Source organism: Orcinus orca, chromosome 7 (genome assembly GCF_937001465.1).
Source record: "Orcinus orca chromosome 7, mOrcOrc1.1, whole genome shotgun sequence".
In the NCBI taxonomy this organism is placed as follows: domain Eukaryota; kingdom Metazoa; phylum Chordata; class Mammalia; order Artiodactyla; family Delphinidae; genus Orcinus; species Orcinus orca.
In genome coordinates, this window is record NC_064565.1 from 73,120,356 (window position 1) to 73,137,791 (window position 17,436).

The window sequence follows — 17,436 nt, forward strand, 5'->3', positions numbered from 1 at the left end:
AATATAGCTCACAACATAAGAATATAGTGAGGTAAGTAAATCAGCTGCTTTCCTATACTCATGGAAGAACAATTTTTCTTTAGTTAAGAAAAATTACTGTTGACTGCCATATAATTCATTGTATTTCTCTCCTTCAAAATTCACTGCTATGAGCCTGGCAGAGAGTAGTATTGGTTAACATTGAACTCTCATTGTATTACTCACAAAGTATTCATTAAATATTAGAGATCTCTCCTTCCCTTTATACACAAATAGTGTGCACAGTAGCCGGATCAAAAGGTATGTTTGTCAATCTTCCAAACATAATTTAAATAGATATATTTTTGCCCTCTTGTTAAATAAACGTGTCAATTTTACCTAGAAGGATTATAAACAATGAAAGATGATTTTCATAAAAATTAAAATCTAGGGCTTCCCTGGTGGCGCAGGGTTGAGAGTCCGCCTGCCGATGCAAGGGACACGGGTTCGTGCCCCAGTCTGGGAATATCCCACATGCCGCGGAGCGGCTGGGCCCGTGAGCCATGGCCGCTGAGCCTGCGCGTCCGGTGCCTGTGCTCCACAACGGGAGAGGCCGCAACAGTGAGAGGCCCACGTACCAAAAAAAAAAAATTAAAATCTTTCTGTCCCCATAAGTCCCTAATTTTTTCTCCACAATTATGTAATACAAAATAAATACATGGTGTTATGGGCTGAATTACACCCCCCCCATCCCCATCACATTTATTTGTTGAAGTCCCAACCCCTAGTATGTCAGAATGTAACCATATTTAGAAATAGGTCTTTAAAGAGGTGATTAAGCTAAAATGAGGCCATTAGGGTGAGGCCCTAATCCATATGACTGATATCCTTATAAGAAGAGATACACCGGGAATGTATAAACAGAGAAAGAGTCTTATGAGGACACAGTAAGAAGGCAATCATCTGCGAGCCAAAGAGAGAGGTTTACAGAGAAACCAAACCTGCCAACACCTTCGTTTTGGACTTCCAGCTTCCAGAAATGTGAGAAAATAAATTTCTGTTGTTTAAGCAAAAAAAACAAAAAAACAAAAAATTCACTGGTATGACCCTATCAAGACTGTCTCAATTTTTAATATTACCACCATCATATATTGTAAATATTTACTGAACTAATATACGAGTGAATAGATGAATAAATGGGAAATTTTGTGGTCATTTTCTATTATGATATATCTTTCTGTGGTAATATATGCCAATATATTCTTAGTAAGAACACATTTTGCATTTTGTTTAGATTGTTATAGAGATGGTAGTTCATTATTTTTCATACTGCTGTGATCTAACGTTTTGATGACATACCTTTCTTAAGTTTCATAGTCATCATATAATCATACATTTTTACATTAAAATATTCAAATCTAGAATAATATTAAACCTATAATCCTTAAAAATAAACAAACAAAAAGAAATCCTGCATGAAAACATCAAATAGCAAATCTTCCCCATCATTAATCACTTCATACTTTTAATATTAATTAACAACAAGTTTTACCTCACAAGGAGTGATATCCCTGAACAAGAAATCATTTTGGTGATTCCTAACAAGGAACCCTGCAGTTTTGTTCAGTGGTTATTCAGAGATTCGAAACTGCACTACATAACTTTGTGACAGTGTAATATATGATTCACGACAGAAAACACAATACAGAGAGATTTCAGGAAACTTAATTGACTAGAACTGCAGGTGACTTACTCCAGTGTTTATCACAGTCCCCCAAAAGGCAGAGTCTTCTGCTGCTTGAATACTCACGATGCAGTAATGTAACTGTTGTAAGGTGTGTGCTGGGCGCCAAATAATCAGAAGCTCTGCTTGAAGAGTACCTAGGCAAACATCAAGATCCTCCTAAGCCTGCCTTGGCTCCCTCATCTGTCTGGAACAGTTAGCACAGCAACCAAGGCAGGAATGATATGAGGGAGTGTGTCACGGGGAATAGAAGGCACTCTTGGTGCTCTCAGAGTTTACTCCTTCCAGCAAGCAGAAAAAGAAAGGAGCAGGCATTCTGTTGATTAGGAGGAAAGGAATCCTCATGTACTTAAAAGAGCTCCAAAGCAACTTACCAAGAACTTTTAAATATTCAAATTACATCAAAATGGCAACTGCTTTTTCCCCCCTAAACTTTGTTTGTTCACCTAAATCACAATCTGAAAGCAAAACGTGGAATAAAGATCTGATCCTGGCAACAAACAGAAATGGGAATTCAAGAAAATGAATACATGAGATGAACAGTGGAAAAGTCATACTAAGTTGTTTACACCCTCATCTACAGGCTTTTGTTACTGGATTATTTCATTACTTTAATGGAAAATGATTTAATGAATGTGCAAAGACTCTGAATCTGTGGCCTTACAAACTGAAGTACTTTTCTATTACTATGAATTAACAGAAAGAAAAACTTTTCCTCAACCATTTGGAATCCTAAAGCAAGCCTCAGTTTATTTGCTGCTACAAGTCACTTAGAAAGTTTGCTGGCACAACTGATCATGAACTGCTTCATAAAGTTTACTGCATGTGTGAGCATATCTTTTTTACCTCACCAGATTAAGGTGAAAGCAGTTTGATTCCTCATATGCCAGATGAGCAAAAATTTGAGTAGCCTCTGTTTAAATGTTTTAACTCGCTATAAATTACCTTAGATTGAGTGGCTTGAGGAAGGGGTTTCCTATGACTTCAACCTTGCTGTCTGCTTTCCCAACGAATGCTGCTGTTTCTTATTGCCAGAGGGTCTGTGATGTCTCTCCCACCATCCTAGGCTCCTGTATTAGGGATATAACCTAATCCCTAAGGCATTTTGCCAGGGCTCTGTATTTCTCAAAACATCCTTGATACTCAAGGAAAATAGTGAAAAGGCAACTTGAGGATATCAAACTCTAAAATACTACACTTAATTGCCACTACACAACATGGTGGACTAATCTCCATTTCTCACCCTGATCTTGTGCCATAACTTGAAACTAAGATTCCACTGAACTAAGATTCCACTAAACATTAGAAATATCACGGGGCTAACTCCAGGTGGCCATGGAGGTAAGAAATGGAATGGGTAGTGTGAGTGGGGAAGACCCTGGGCAAAAAAGCTATTTCATTCATTTATTTTATGCACTGAACTTTTGAATACTAATTTTAAATATGGCGTTCTACATTTTAAAAAATAGTTTGAAACATGTTCTGGGGTACATATGAAAAAACATTAAATGAATTATTGACACCAGCCTTATTGACAATTTTGCTATAAACTGTACTTTCACTATCCAGATGTCATCACAATATCCACTTAATTGCAACCCTGAATAACTTATCAGGAGCTCTAGCAAATCTTAAAAAATGGAGTTCATATTAACAAAGAGAATTCCATAATTACATGAGATTGTTTCTCATGTTAATTTTTATATAAGCTAAGGACATGCTGCTGCAATTATTTTTATACATAAATGAAAGAATACTTATTGATATGTTATTAATGAAATATTTCTCTTGGAATAAAAACAATGGTACAGTAAAGCAAACAACTATTAAATAAAAGCAGAAAAAAGAAAGTCTCAAGTATTCAGAGAAATATTTCATTAAGAAATATCTATGCTGTAGATAAGAACAGGTGGCAATAATTGGATTTCCCATCTGCAGATTGTAAAATCATCTACAGGTTGGTTTCAAAAGTATTATAGCCAATATGTGGAAACCTGTCCATTTGCAAATTATGCCAGATGGACCCTGACCAAATTCAGAGAGCCATGTAGGACCAATATTCTTTCCGATGTTTTTTAAAGTTTAAAGCAGATGACCATTCCATTTGCACAGCAAAATAGGAACTGTGAACAGTATGTGAGCAGAATATATTTATTTAGTGAGTTGAGAAAAGTCAGTTAATGACATCAGACCTCCTTTAAAGTCCAGATCCTAACAATCAAAATCCTCTGCAGATGTGGCCCATTCAGAGGTGATGATAAGATTGGCAATTATCTAGTTTTTAACTGAAGAGTCCAGTATTTCAACTTCTTCCCAGGAAATGGATTAAGAAATTTCCAGAAATGTATAATGAAGCATTATTACTATCACACTGTGACTTGGGTTTTCAGTATTATCACTCTCTATGTAGAACTGTGCCCTGTGCTAGTCTAGTAATTTTTATTTTGTTTGTGAGTTTTTATGCCTTAAAGTTGCTTCAAAGCAAAAGGAGCTTTCTGCTCATCAGGAAAAGCATATCAACATTGTGTAGCTGCAGCATTTGTAATAGTGTGGTATACTGGCAACATTGTAGTGCAGCTGAGTATTTTCTTTTTATAATAACAAAACATGCAACATTGCAGTCTTTGTCTAGCTTCCTCTTTCTCATACACTGAAGACAAGAAATAAATTAAGGAAAAGAAAGCAAAGAAATAGAAGGGAAGGGAAGAGAAGGGAAGGGAGGGAATGGGAAGGAAGAGGAGGGAGGGAGGAAGACAGGAAGGAAGGAAGGAAGGAAGGAAGGAAGGAAGGGGGGGAGAGGAAACAGGCAGCTCATAAAAGAGATATAAATGTAATTTGCTCTAAAATCCCTTAAAAGAGGGGCAAACAGTTTTATTCATGAGGAAAGATACAGTAACACTGAAGAAGATGCAGGCTATGTACAAAATAAATGTATCTATAAGAAAATAAAACTGAATTAAAATGCCTTCAAATATCAGAATTAGTTTCCTTTAGAAAATTCTTCTTTCTGTCCCCAGAGCTTTGAGATTCCCTAATTGTGAGGAACCTCCTTCTGATGAATTAAAACTAGATGCTATCTCTTGGGAGAAAATAAATACAGAAGGTGGCAGAGCTCCTTCCAAATTCCTCTTTAGGAAAAAGCAATAATCTAGTTGCTCATTTATTTTAAGAGAATATTTTTTGATAAACTAGAAGCTTTATTCATCAAATAATCTAAATTTATTGAAAATATTCTAATTCCTATGTCATGTGACAGTATGGAAATAATCATTAAATTACACATAGTTTACACATAGTTTATGGATGAATGAAACAAATTAAATATTACACATAGCTTATGGATGAATGAAACAACAAATTAAATATTGAATAAATATAATGTGAATTTTGTGGAATTCTTTATACGTTTTACTTGATTAGAATCAAAGTTAAGCTTAAATTTTTAAAAGTTCAATATAAAAAAAATGAAGAAATCTTATAATAATAAATTCCTCATGGGGAATCATTCATATTTTACAGCTGTATTAAGGTATAATGGAAGTATAATATAAACTAGATAGATATTCAATTTGAAAAATTTTGATTTATCATTATACCTATGAAACCATCACTGCAAATCAAGGTAATGAACATATCAATTGTCCCAAAAGTTTAAACCATCTCCACTCCCTTCCCCAGGCAACCACTCATCTGCTTTCTGTCACTATAGATTAATTTGTATATCCCAGAATTTTAAATAAATGTACATATATTTATGTTCCCTTTTTTCCTCTGGCTTGTTGTAAACAGCATAATTATTTTGACATTCATCCTTGTTGCCTGAATCAATATATTCTTAATTATTGAGTAGTATTTCATTATATGGATATACTACAATTTGCTTATCCATTCATCTGTTAATAGATGTTTGGGTTGCTTACAGTTTGGGGTTACTAAAAAATAAGGCAACACGAAAAACTGTGCACCAGTCTTTGTGTGGACATACATTTTATATCTCTTCGATATAGAACGGGCAGGGGATGATTAGGTTATATAAAAATCGTATGTTTAAATGTTCAAGAAATTGTAAAGCATTTTTCCAAAGTCATTATAATAGTTTACATTCCTTTCGGCCAGTGTATGAGAGTTCAAGTTGCTCTGCATGCTTACCAACACTTGGTATGGTCCAAACTTGATTTTTGGCAATTCTCCTAGGGATACAGTGGTGTCTCGCTGTGGTTTAATATGCATTTCTCTAATGACTAATGATCTTAAGCATCTTTTTATGTGCTTATTTATATCCATACATATTCTTTGTTGAAGTGTCTGTTCAAAACTTTTTTCCATTATTAATTGGGTTGTATGTATTATTTTTATTGAGTTGTAAGTTTGCTGTACAATATATTTTAGAAAGAAGTCCTTTGTCAGATAAATGTTTGCAAATATCTTCTTCCAGTCAGTAACTTGTCTTTTCTTTTTTGTAACAGTGATTATTGAAGAGCATTTTTTATATTTTTGATAAAATCCAATTTGACAATTTTTCTTTTTGTACTTTGTGTGTCTTTTTGTACAGATATTTGTCAAATCCAGGCTCACTAAAATTTTCTCCTCTTTCTTCTGAAGGGTTTATCTATCACAATTAGATCTATTATTCATTTTGAGTTAATTTTTGATATAGTGTGAAGTAAGGGTTGGGCTTTTATCTGTTTTTCTATGGCTATCTAACATCATTTGTTGTAAGTTTATCTTTTTTTTTTCCACTCAGTTGCCTTGATACCTTTGTCAAAAAACAATTGATCATATATGTGTGGTCTATATGTCCATTTTTATATCAATACAAAGCTGTCATGACTAATGCAGATTTTTCATAAGTGTTGAAATCAGATAGTGTGACGAGCAACTTTGGTATTCTTTTTCAAAATCATTTTAGCTACTGTATTATATTTGCATTTCTATGTAAGTTTTAGAATCTGCTTGTCAATTTCTGTAGTGAAGACTGCTGGAATCTTAAATAGGATTGCTGAAAACTTTAGAAATGTTCAGGAAGAATTGGTATCTTATAAGACTGAATTTTCCAATACATTAATATGATATATTCCTCTACTTAGGTCTTCTCTAATACCTCTCAGCAATGTTTTGTAGTTCTCGGTGTTTCATATGTTTTTCATATTTATCTCTATTTGATGCTTTTGCAAATAGTATTTATTTTAATTTCAGTTTCCAATTTTTCAATGCTAGTATATAGAAACACATAGATTTTTTAGGTTTTTTTAACAGGTTTATTGAAATATAATTGATATTTTTAAAACTGCACATATTTAATGTATATAATTTGATGACTTCAGAAGTATGCATGCATACAACTGTGATATCACCAGAATCAAGGTAATAAACATCCATCACCTCCAAAAGTTTCCTTGTGTCCCTTTGGTGCAGGGGGTGCTTTTTGGTTTTTTGTGGTAAGAGCACTTAACATTAGATCTACTCTCTTAAATTTTTAAGTGCACCATATTGATTGTTAACTACAAGTACTATGTTGCACAGCAGATTTCTAGAGCTTATTCATCTTGTATAACTATAAATTAATATCTATTGAACAACAACTCCCCATTTCCCCCTCTCCTCCCATCCCGTGGCAACCACCATTCTATTTTCTGCTTCTATGATTTGACTATTTTAGATATCTCACATAAATGGTACCATGCAATATTTGTTCATCTTTGACTGACTTATTCAACATAGCATAATGTCTTTCAGATCCATCTATACTGTTTCAAGTGATAGGATCTCCTTTTTTTCTGACTGAATAATATTCCATTGTATGTGTATACCACATTTTTTTGTCCCATCATGGACACTGGGTTGTTGCCACATCTTGGTTATTGTGAATAATTCTGCAATGAACATTCTCATTCCTTTTCATAAATTTACATATCTTGGAGAGATTTTCATACATTTACATATCTTGGAACCTCACTACACTCATAAATTAGTTCTAGTAGGCTTTTCATAGCTTTCTTTGCATTTTCTACATAATTAGATATTCCACAAATAAAAAAGTTTTACCTCTTTCTTTCCAATCTGTATGTCTTATATTTCTTTTCCTTACTTTACTACAATAGTTAGGAATTCCAGCAAAAGAGTAAAAAGAAGTGAGGAGAAAGGATATCTTTGCCATTGTCTCCATGTTAGAGGTAAACAACCAGTTTTTACCCATTAAATATGGTGTCAGCTATTGCTTTTCTTAAAGCTCTTCATCATATTGGGGAAGTTATATTCTATTCCTAATGACTTAGACTTTTATTCACAAATATAGGTTGGTTTAATCTAACCTATATTTTTTTCTAACCTGTTAATACGATTATACTGATTGATTTTTTAGTATCAAAACAACCTTGCATTCTTTGCATAAAATCCACTTGATCATGATGTTTTATCTTTTATATATATCATTGGATTCAATTGGATAAAATTTTATTAAGAATTTTTGTGTATATGTTGATAACAGCTAATGATCTATATTTTTGTGTCTTGTAGAATTTATGCTGGCCTCAAAAAATGAGCTGGGACATGTCCCCTCCACTTCTATTGTCTGTATGTATAGTATTGGAGTTATTAATTCCTTAAGTCTTTAGTAGAACTTACCACTTAAGGCACCTAGACCCAAAGTTTCTTTTGCATAAAGCTTTTTAACTACTTATTCATTTTCTCTCATTTATTTGGGGTTTTTCAGGCTGTTTCTTCCTGAGTGAGATTTGATAGCTTCTATCCTTCAAAACCTTTGTTCATTTCATACAAATTTTCAAATTTATTTATATAAAATAGTTCATAATTTCCCCCTTATTCTCCTTTTAAAAATTGCAGAATCCATAGTGATGCCCTCTCTCTTATGGTATGGGTAATTCTGTCTTATTTAGATTTTCTTTTCATCAGTTGTAGCAAATGTTTATACATTCAATGATCTTTCCAAAGAAATGGATTTTTGTTTCTTCAGTTTTTTCTATTGTTTTTGTTTTCTGTTTCATTGATATCCACTCTGATCTTTATTGTTACCTGTCTTATGATTACTTTCCGGCCTAATGCATTTTTCTTTCTCTAATTTCTTAAGATCAAGTTTATATTATTGTCTTGAGATTTATATTTTAATCTAAATATTTAGTGGTATAAATTCCTATATAAGCAGTCTTTAGCTGCGTTGCACAAATTTTTTTGGTTTCATTCAGCTTAAAATACTTTAAAATTTCTGTTGTTTCTTTCTTTGCTGGTGGGTTTTTCAGAATTACGTACTTAAATTTCCAAATATGGGCAGACTGGAAGCCCAGCAAGCAATGAAGATGGCAGAGAGCAGTGGTCGCACTGGCAAGAGCAGCCGGAGCGACTCCGGGAAAGGGGTTCACGTCAGCAGAGCAAGTAATTGCTGGCTTCCATCGCCTTCGGCAGGAACAGCGGGGCCTGGCCTCCAAAGCAGCTGAGTTGGAGACGGAGTTGAATGAGCACTGTCTAGTGACTGATACTCTGAAGGAGGCAGATGAAACCTGCAAGTGCTACCGCATGGTTGGAGGGTGCTGATAGAGCGAACTGTCAAAGAGGTGCTGCCTGCCCTGGAGAACAACCAGGAGCAGATACAGAAGATTATTGAGACACTGACACAGCGGTTTCTGGCAAAGGGAAAAGAACTAAATGAATTCCGGGAAAAGCACAACATTCGTCTCATGGGGGAAGACAAGACGCCAGCAGCCAAAGAAAACTCAGAAGGGGCTGGGGCTGAAGCCAGCCCAGCTGCAGTACTGGTCTCCTAGAGAGCAAGGCCTTTGCATTTTTTCTACCCTGACTCCCACTTCTTATAATTTCTCTTTATTGTTATTATTTTCTCTGCCATTGTAATTTTTTGGTTAATTAAATTTTTTGGTCAGAAAAAAAAAATTTCCAAATATGTTGACAGTTTCTAGATTTTCTTTATACTTACTTCTAATTTAATTCCACTAGGCTCACACAACATACTTTTTATGATGTGAATATTTTAACAATTATTGAGACATGGATTATGGCCCAGAATATTGTGTCTGTCTTAGTATTTGTTCCTTACATATTTATTCTACTGTCTGGGGACAGAGTGTTTGTGAATGTTAGTTAATTAGTTGGCATCTCACTTAAATTTAGTCATATCTCCAGGAAAATCTGTAATTTGAGGCCCATAATTAAGACATTAACTTTTGTCAATTGGTACATTTCGGCATATGTTAAAGTTAATTCAAAACCTATGTTGTAGGGCTTCGCTGGTGGCGCAGTGGTCAAGAATCTGCCTGCCAAAGCAGGGGACACGGGTTCGAGCCCTGGTCCAGGAAGATCCCACATGCCGCAGAACAACTAAGCTCACGAGCCACAACTACTGAAGCCCGTGCACCTAGAGCCTGTGCTCCGCAACTAGAAGGCACAGCAATGAGAAACCTGTGCAGCTCAACAAAGAGTAGCCCCACTCGCCGCAACTAAAGAAAGCCCATGCACAGCAACAAAGACCCAACGCAGCCAAAAAAACAAAAACAAACAAAAAAACACTATGTTGTAGAGGCACAAATGCCAACCAGTGCCCTTTTATCTTTTTGTTGTAGGCATTATTTTAGAAAACTTTGGTTTCCAATTGGGTCAAACTGTGGGCTTCTGTTTGAGTGTTGAGTTTCCTCCTCCTGTACCCAGGGTTTTGGGGGATTTTGTTGTTGTTATTGTGTTTTGAATTTTTTGCGGTAGTTAACGGATATACTTAAGGGAGAGAGTGTCCTCTCTATACTGCTAATATTTACAAGTTTCTTACTCCAGAGAGTCTCAAATAATTATTGTCCGGGTTAAAGGTGTTCCCATGGCTTTACTGGGCTTAGAATCACAGGCTTATGCTGGGTTTATCCTTGACTACACCACAGTAATGTCTTGGGTGTGTTTTACCTATAACCCTGAGAATGAGGACCATTTTTGGAAACAGAGGCAAAGGCAGCAGCAGCAAAGGCATTTTAGAGGATTCTAGTTAGCCATCGTGTTTTAAGAGTGTGGAAATCAGCATGCCACATGGTGAGTGCTCTGTCCTCCACATGAACAAAGAACCAGTGGGCCTATATATGGCAGGGTATTGGTCTTTCCATTCATAAGGGTGTACCAACATGATCACAGTTCAGTTTTTTCCCTTTAAAGTCATTCTTAAAATTTCACTGGTGTGTATTTTTACTTGAGCATCTGTAATTTAGTCTTCAAATCTGTTATGATTTTTCTCCTGTTATGACTTTTCTATTTTTTTAGAATACAAAACTCTTGTTTAATTTTTTCCTCTTTTTGTCCATTTTTCTTCTTAGTAAAAACTAAGGTTAAATCCTGCTTGTTTTTATATCCTCAAATTTTTGTTTGAACATATTTAATTCAGCTTGGTATTTTGTGTTAAAACAGCCTTTTGCTTCATAGTTGTTTTTTGTACAGGGAAGGGAAATTTTATTGGGTAAAATATTTTTATTCTCTTCAGTTTTATTCTTGTAGTAGTTTTATGTAGAGTTGTGTGAAGACTGCCCTGTTGCCACATTTGATAAACAAAGTTGATGGCTTGGAGTAGCTCACAAGACTCTTATTTCAAGAGAAATCTCTTCTGTTAGTGTATAAAACTGCACTTTCTTTATGAGGTGGCCTTTTGAGGAGTGTATGTGTCTGTCCTTCCAATTTCTGTTGTTTTTTTTTGCCTTCCACAAACTTTAAAATTTCCCCCAGATTTATTTTTCCTTGAAATACAGTATCCATTTCACTTTTTTTTAAACTTCCTCTCTCCAAAAACCATTATCTTTCCGAAACTGCCTCCTCAACTCCCATATGTACTTTTTACCTCCAGTTTTATTGATATATAATTGACATACAACATTGTGTAAGCTTAAGGGGTACAACACGTTGATCTGATATACTTTTATTGCAAAATGATGACCACAGTCGTGTTACCTAACACCTCCATCACCTCACATAATTACTAGTTCTTTAGTGGTGAGAACGTTAAAGATTTACACTCCCAGCAACTTTCAGGTATATAATACCGTATTGTTAAATATAATTATCATGCTGTTACATTAGATACTCAGAACTTATTCATCTTATAGCTGGAAATTTGTACCCTTTGACCAATATCTCCCCACTTCCCCCAATTCCCAGCCCCAGGCAACCACCATTCTTCTCTTGGTTTCTATGAGTTTGGCTTTTTAGATTTCATATATAAGTGATATGATACAGTATTTGTCTTTCCCTCTCTGACTTACTTCATTTTTCATAACGTCCTCAAGGTTCACCCATGTTGTCACAAACGGCAGGATTTCCTCGGCAGGATCTTTTTATCCATTCATCTATAGACAAACACTTAGGTGGTTTCCATATCTTGACTATTGTGAACAATGCTGCCATAAACATGGGAGTGTAGATAACTCTTCAAAATCCTGATTTCAATTCCTTTGGACATATTCCCAGAAGTGGGATTGCTGGATCATTTCCTTCAATTCTGAAGGATAACTTTTCTGTATAGAATATTCTTGTTGGCAGTGTTTTGTTTTGTTTGTTTTTCTTTTAGCACTTTGCATATATCATCCCACTCTCTAGTGGCCTGTAAAGTTTCTTATGAGAAATCCACTATTAGCCTAGTGGGGGTCCCTTTTATGTTATAAGCTCCTATTCTCTTGCTGCTTGTTTAGATTCTCTCTTTGCCTTTGATGTTTGACTGTTTTAGTGTAACATGTCTTGGAAAGGATCTCTTTAAGTTGAGTTTGTTTGGTGACCTATGAGTTTCTTGAACTTGGATATCTAAATCTCTCCCTAGCTTTGGAAAGCTCTCAGCCATTATTTCTTTTTTTTTTTTTTTTTTAATTTATTTGGCTGTGTCGGGTCTTCGTCGCAGCATGTGGGATCTTTGTTGTGGCATGCAGGATCTTTTGTTGCGGCATGCAGGTTTCTCTCCACTTGTGGTGCACGAGCTCAGTAGTTGAAGCACGTGGGCTCTCTCTGTGTGGCACGTGGGCTCTAGAGCACGCAGGTGTAGCTGCCCCACAGCATGTGGAATCTTAGTTCCCCAACCAGGGATTGAACCCATGTCCCCTGCATTTGAAGGCAGATTCTTAACCACTCGACCACCAGGGAAGTCCTGCCATTATTTCTTTACATAAGCTTTCTGCCCCCTGCTCCCTCTCTTCTCCTTCTGGAACCCCATCAATTTGCAATTTTTTTTTTTGATGGTATTCCATAGATCACATAGCCTTTCTTCACTCTCATTCTTTTATCTTTGCTCTCCTTGATAATTTCAAAGTTCCTTTCATCTAACTCACAGATTCTTTCTACTATTGAAAACATTCTGGTGATGTTTTCATTTGCATTTTTCATTTCATTTGTCTTATTCTTCAACTCCAGAATTTCTATTTGGTTCTTTTTTATGATTTCTATCTTTTTGTTAAACATCTCATTTTGTTGTGTATTGTTTTCCTGATTTTGTTGGATTACCTTTCTGTGTTTTCTTGGAGCTCATTGAGTTTCACTAGAACAGTTACTTTTAATTCTTTACTGGGTAAATCACAGATCTCCATAGCTTTAGGATTGACTACTGAAAGATTACTGTGATCCTTTGATGGTGTCATGTTTCCTTGATTTTTCATGTTCCTTTAAGTTTTGCACTGCTCTCTTCACATTTTAAGTAGCAGTCACCTTCTCCAGTCTTTACTAACTGCCTCAGGAGAGAAATAACTTCCCTCATCCCTGTTAAGTATTCTGATGCTTTCTCAGACCTTCTGTGAGCTCACCTGCTCCGCAATTTTTGCTCCCTCTTGTGGCAAAATTTGTAAGCAAGTATGCCTCCTCTCAATCCAGCGACACACCTTTTTGTTTTCCCAAAGGTGGTGCTAAAGCTCATGTTTGTGGTCTCCCCTGGCCTGCAGATTTGAGCCAGCATTCTCTGTTTGCTCATTAGCTGTCTCCCAAAGCTTGCTCTCAACACCACCATTGGGAGTGCACACAGCAAGTCAGCTAGAGGATGGGAATGCATGTATGTGAGGCACACAGAGTGCTTGGGATGCTTGTGGGCCAGTTACTGGAAAATGCAGGTGAGGCATCCCTAAAGGCTCATTGGCTTCTTGATGGAGTTGTTGATGTCATTACTTAATAGGATCTGTGCTTCTTTAATGCCCTTTGAGAGCCCTAGCTGCCACTCTCTCAGACTCGTCCCACTCCCTAGTAATACAGCTCATGAATCAGTACCCTGGATGGGATGAAAGAGAAGTGAGTCTCTTTGTCAGTGTTCCACATAGTTTCGGAAGCTGGGAGCTCACTCACACACTCTCACTTTCCCCCATGGGAGAAATCAAGGTCCAAGACCTTAGGGGAGGAATGATGCCAGTAAAATCAAACTGTTCCTCTTACCCTCTCCAATGAGTCCGAACTTGTATCTTTTTTGCTCCAACAGTGTACTGGAACTTCTCCACGAAGACACGTGCTGACCCAGAATCAATTTCAGACCATTTTACATCAGTCCCCAAACCTATAAAAGCAAGCCACCAGTAATCATGTAATCAATCATTTAATCAAACTCTCCTACTTTTTGATGTTTGCTAATCTCTTAAAGCCACACCCCCAAAATCCCCTATGAGGTTAGTTGTTGCTTTCTGGGGGGAAACTGAACCTTCCAAGTACAGCTTTCCATTGCTTATCAAGCAATGAATTCAGTACTTTTGTTTGAGGTATTAAGAGATGGTCTTTTCCATCTTCCCATTGTATTTGGTAAATCATAAACTTTGAGTAACATTTAGAAGTTTCTTAACATAAACACCAACCTCAAATTTCATTAATTATATAGACAAACATGTATGCAAAGTTCATTTCTATAGTCCATAATTGTTTATCTCTCCCTAGTCCAATTACTCAAATATATTCCCTAAGCTTGTTTCCACAGCCATTCTTCCTAATATTTTGTTAATATACTTTTTTTTTTTTTTTTTTTTTGGCGGTACGTGGGCCTCTCACCGTTGTGGCCTCTCCCGTTGCGGAGCACAGGCTCCGGATGCGCAGGCACAGCAGCCATGGCTCACGGGCCCAGCCGCTCCACGGCATGTTCCCAGACCGGGGCACGAACCCGTGTCCCCTGCATCGGCAGGCGGACTCTCAACCACTGAGCCACCAGGGAAGCCCCTATACTCTCTATTTTTAAGTCATTACCTCCACAGCTTCACCCTTCACTACCAGTAATTCTCAAAATCCAAAGGTCTGAAGTGTCAATTGACTACAACCTCAAATTCAGTTTTTATTCTGTAGATGCCTTAGATGTCTCAAGAGCACTAAAAGCCCATCATATCTAAAACTACACTTAACTTTTCCATTAAACTTGCCATTAAACGTTTAAGTTTACATTAAACATTAGTCTTTCTGAAATCATATTTCTATTTAATTTCATTACAGTCCCACTCATAACTAGGCATAAAATTTTATTTATGGTTATCATTTTCCCCCATTTCTCCCACATTTATTCAGTTGCTAAGCAATAAAGATTGAACTTCTTCAAAGTCTCTCAAAAACATTCCTTCCTTTATATTCCCACTTCCAAGGCCCTGGGTCAAATTCCAATTACTCTTAACCTGTTCTAATTTTTATTTCTAATTGATCATTTATCTCCTCCACTCTATTTCTGCCTTCCTAAAGTTTCTAGAGTTATTTCCTTTAAATACAGATCAGATCAAGTCACTTTCTTACTCAGATCTTCAATTGTTCTTCAAAATAAAATTTTCAGCGGACTTTCAAGACACCTAAAAATATAAGTACAATTACTCTTTTTCTGGAATTTGCCCTTCACACACACACACACACACACACACAAACCCTGCATATACCTCATCTTTTAGCTAAAGAAGGTTATCATTCTCTAAATTAGAACTTTTTATATTTCTGTGATTGCTCATGTAATTATCTCCTTTGAAATATTATGACATTTTATTACCACCTTTTAACACTATCAAAAACTATTTTTAAGGCCCAATTCAATGTTCCATTAATTCTTCCCCTATACAGAAGTTGTCTCTTGTTTTTCTTACTGTCTTATAGCAATTCTTTTTTCTTGAAGTACATTTGACATACAACATTATATTAGCTTCAGGTGTATAAAATAATTCCATATTTGTTTTTATTGCAAAATGATCACCACAATAATTCTAGTTAACATCTGTCACCAGACATAGTTGCAGAATTTTTTTGCTTGTAATGGAAACTTTTAAGATGTACTTTCTTAGCAACTTTCAAATATGCAATACAGCATTATTAACTATAATCACCACACTGTACATTACATCCCCACGACTTATGCATTTTATAACTGGAAGTTTGTACCTTTTGACTCCCTTTACCCATTTGGCCCATGTCTGAATCTCCACCTCTGGCAACCACTGATCTGTTCTCTGTATCTATGAGCTTGGGTTTTTTTTTGGCTTTGGTTTTAGATTCCACATGTGATATCATACAGTATTTGTATTTCTCTGTCTGACTTATCTCACTAAGCATAATGCACTCAGGGTCCATCCGTATTATCACAAATGGGAAGATTTCATTCTTTTATATGGCTGAATAATATTCCATTGCATATATATACCATATCTACCTTATCCATTTATCCATCAGTGGGCACTTAGGTTGTTTCCATATCTTGGCTATTGTAAATAATGCTGCAATGAACATGGAGGTACATATATCTTTTCAAGCTAGTGTTTTCATTTTCTATAGCAATTATTTTTGTCTCATATTCAGTTTTTATTTAGGTATGACTTACATAAATGAAAGGCACATAGTAATATTACAGTATGACAATATATTGTTTTAAATGTACCTCTCTTTCCACCCAAATCTGAACCAATCCAGACAAAGTAATCAGCTTATGGAAATTAAAATATCAACTGTATTACCAATCAACCAATATTGCAAGACATAATTCAGACCTGTGGCTAAGTGAGCTCTCTGATACTGACCTCTACAATTACACAGATATCCATCTGGTCACATCTCTATGGTAGGAAGTGGGGCGTGGCCTTATAAATCCCATGGCATAAAGGGACAAAGCAGATAATATGCTCTCTGCTGAAAGCCAGCCAACAAAGAGGAAGAAAAGAAAAAGGGCTTGGCTTACAGTTAATTATCTACCCTAAATCATCAATAAAGTAAGGTGTTCTTCCTCCTTCCAGAGGAATGAGTGATGGTGTGGAGAGAAAACAGGTTTATCTAAGAGGAGCTCCCTTCACTTGGAAGGAAGCAGCAGTGCTGGAGGAATTTATTCTCTACATAACAAGCAGGTGCTCTTTCTTATATATGTAAAAATTCAAAAGCATAAATAAATATAAAAATTATTAATACCATGTTAAAGGCCAGTTAGACACCAATGAAATAGTGCAAGGCAGAAAAAAGAATTAATTTATTTTAATTCATAATATTTATCATATTGAAAATCATTTTTCTCAATAGATAACCATGTATTAAAAACCTCCTTGTTAAAAGTGCCTAAGAATTAAAATTCCACAATTTATTCATTTAAAAAGGAAAAGGAAAACTATTTGCCTTTCACAGAAAACTAAATTGGAAACTATCAGTGCTTGAGATGTTCAAAGACCAGAACATTTGAAAGTAAATTTAAGATGCTCCCACAAGTTACAAATCAATTACAGAACTTTATAAGCAATAATAAAACTGACTAGAATACTAGAATCAGGTTTGATTTGCCATGATTAGAGAAA

The 17,436-nt window shown here is 35.7% G+C and overlaps 1 pseudogene; it reads left to right on the plus strand.

Moving 5' to 3' along the window:
* The first annotated feature begins 9,015 nt into the window (after positions 1 to 9,015).
* LOC101286137 (prefoldin subunit 2-like) lies at positions 9,016 to 9,667 on the plus strand (annotated as a pseudogene).
* The last annotated feature ends 7,769 nt before the right edge of the window (positions 9,668 to 17,436 follow it).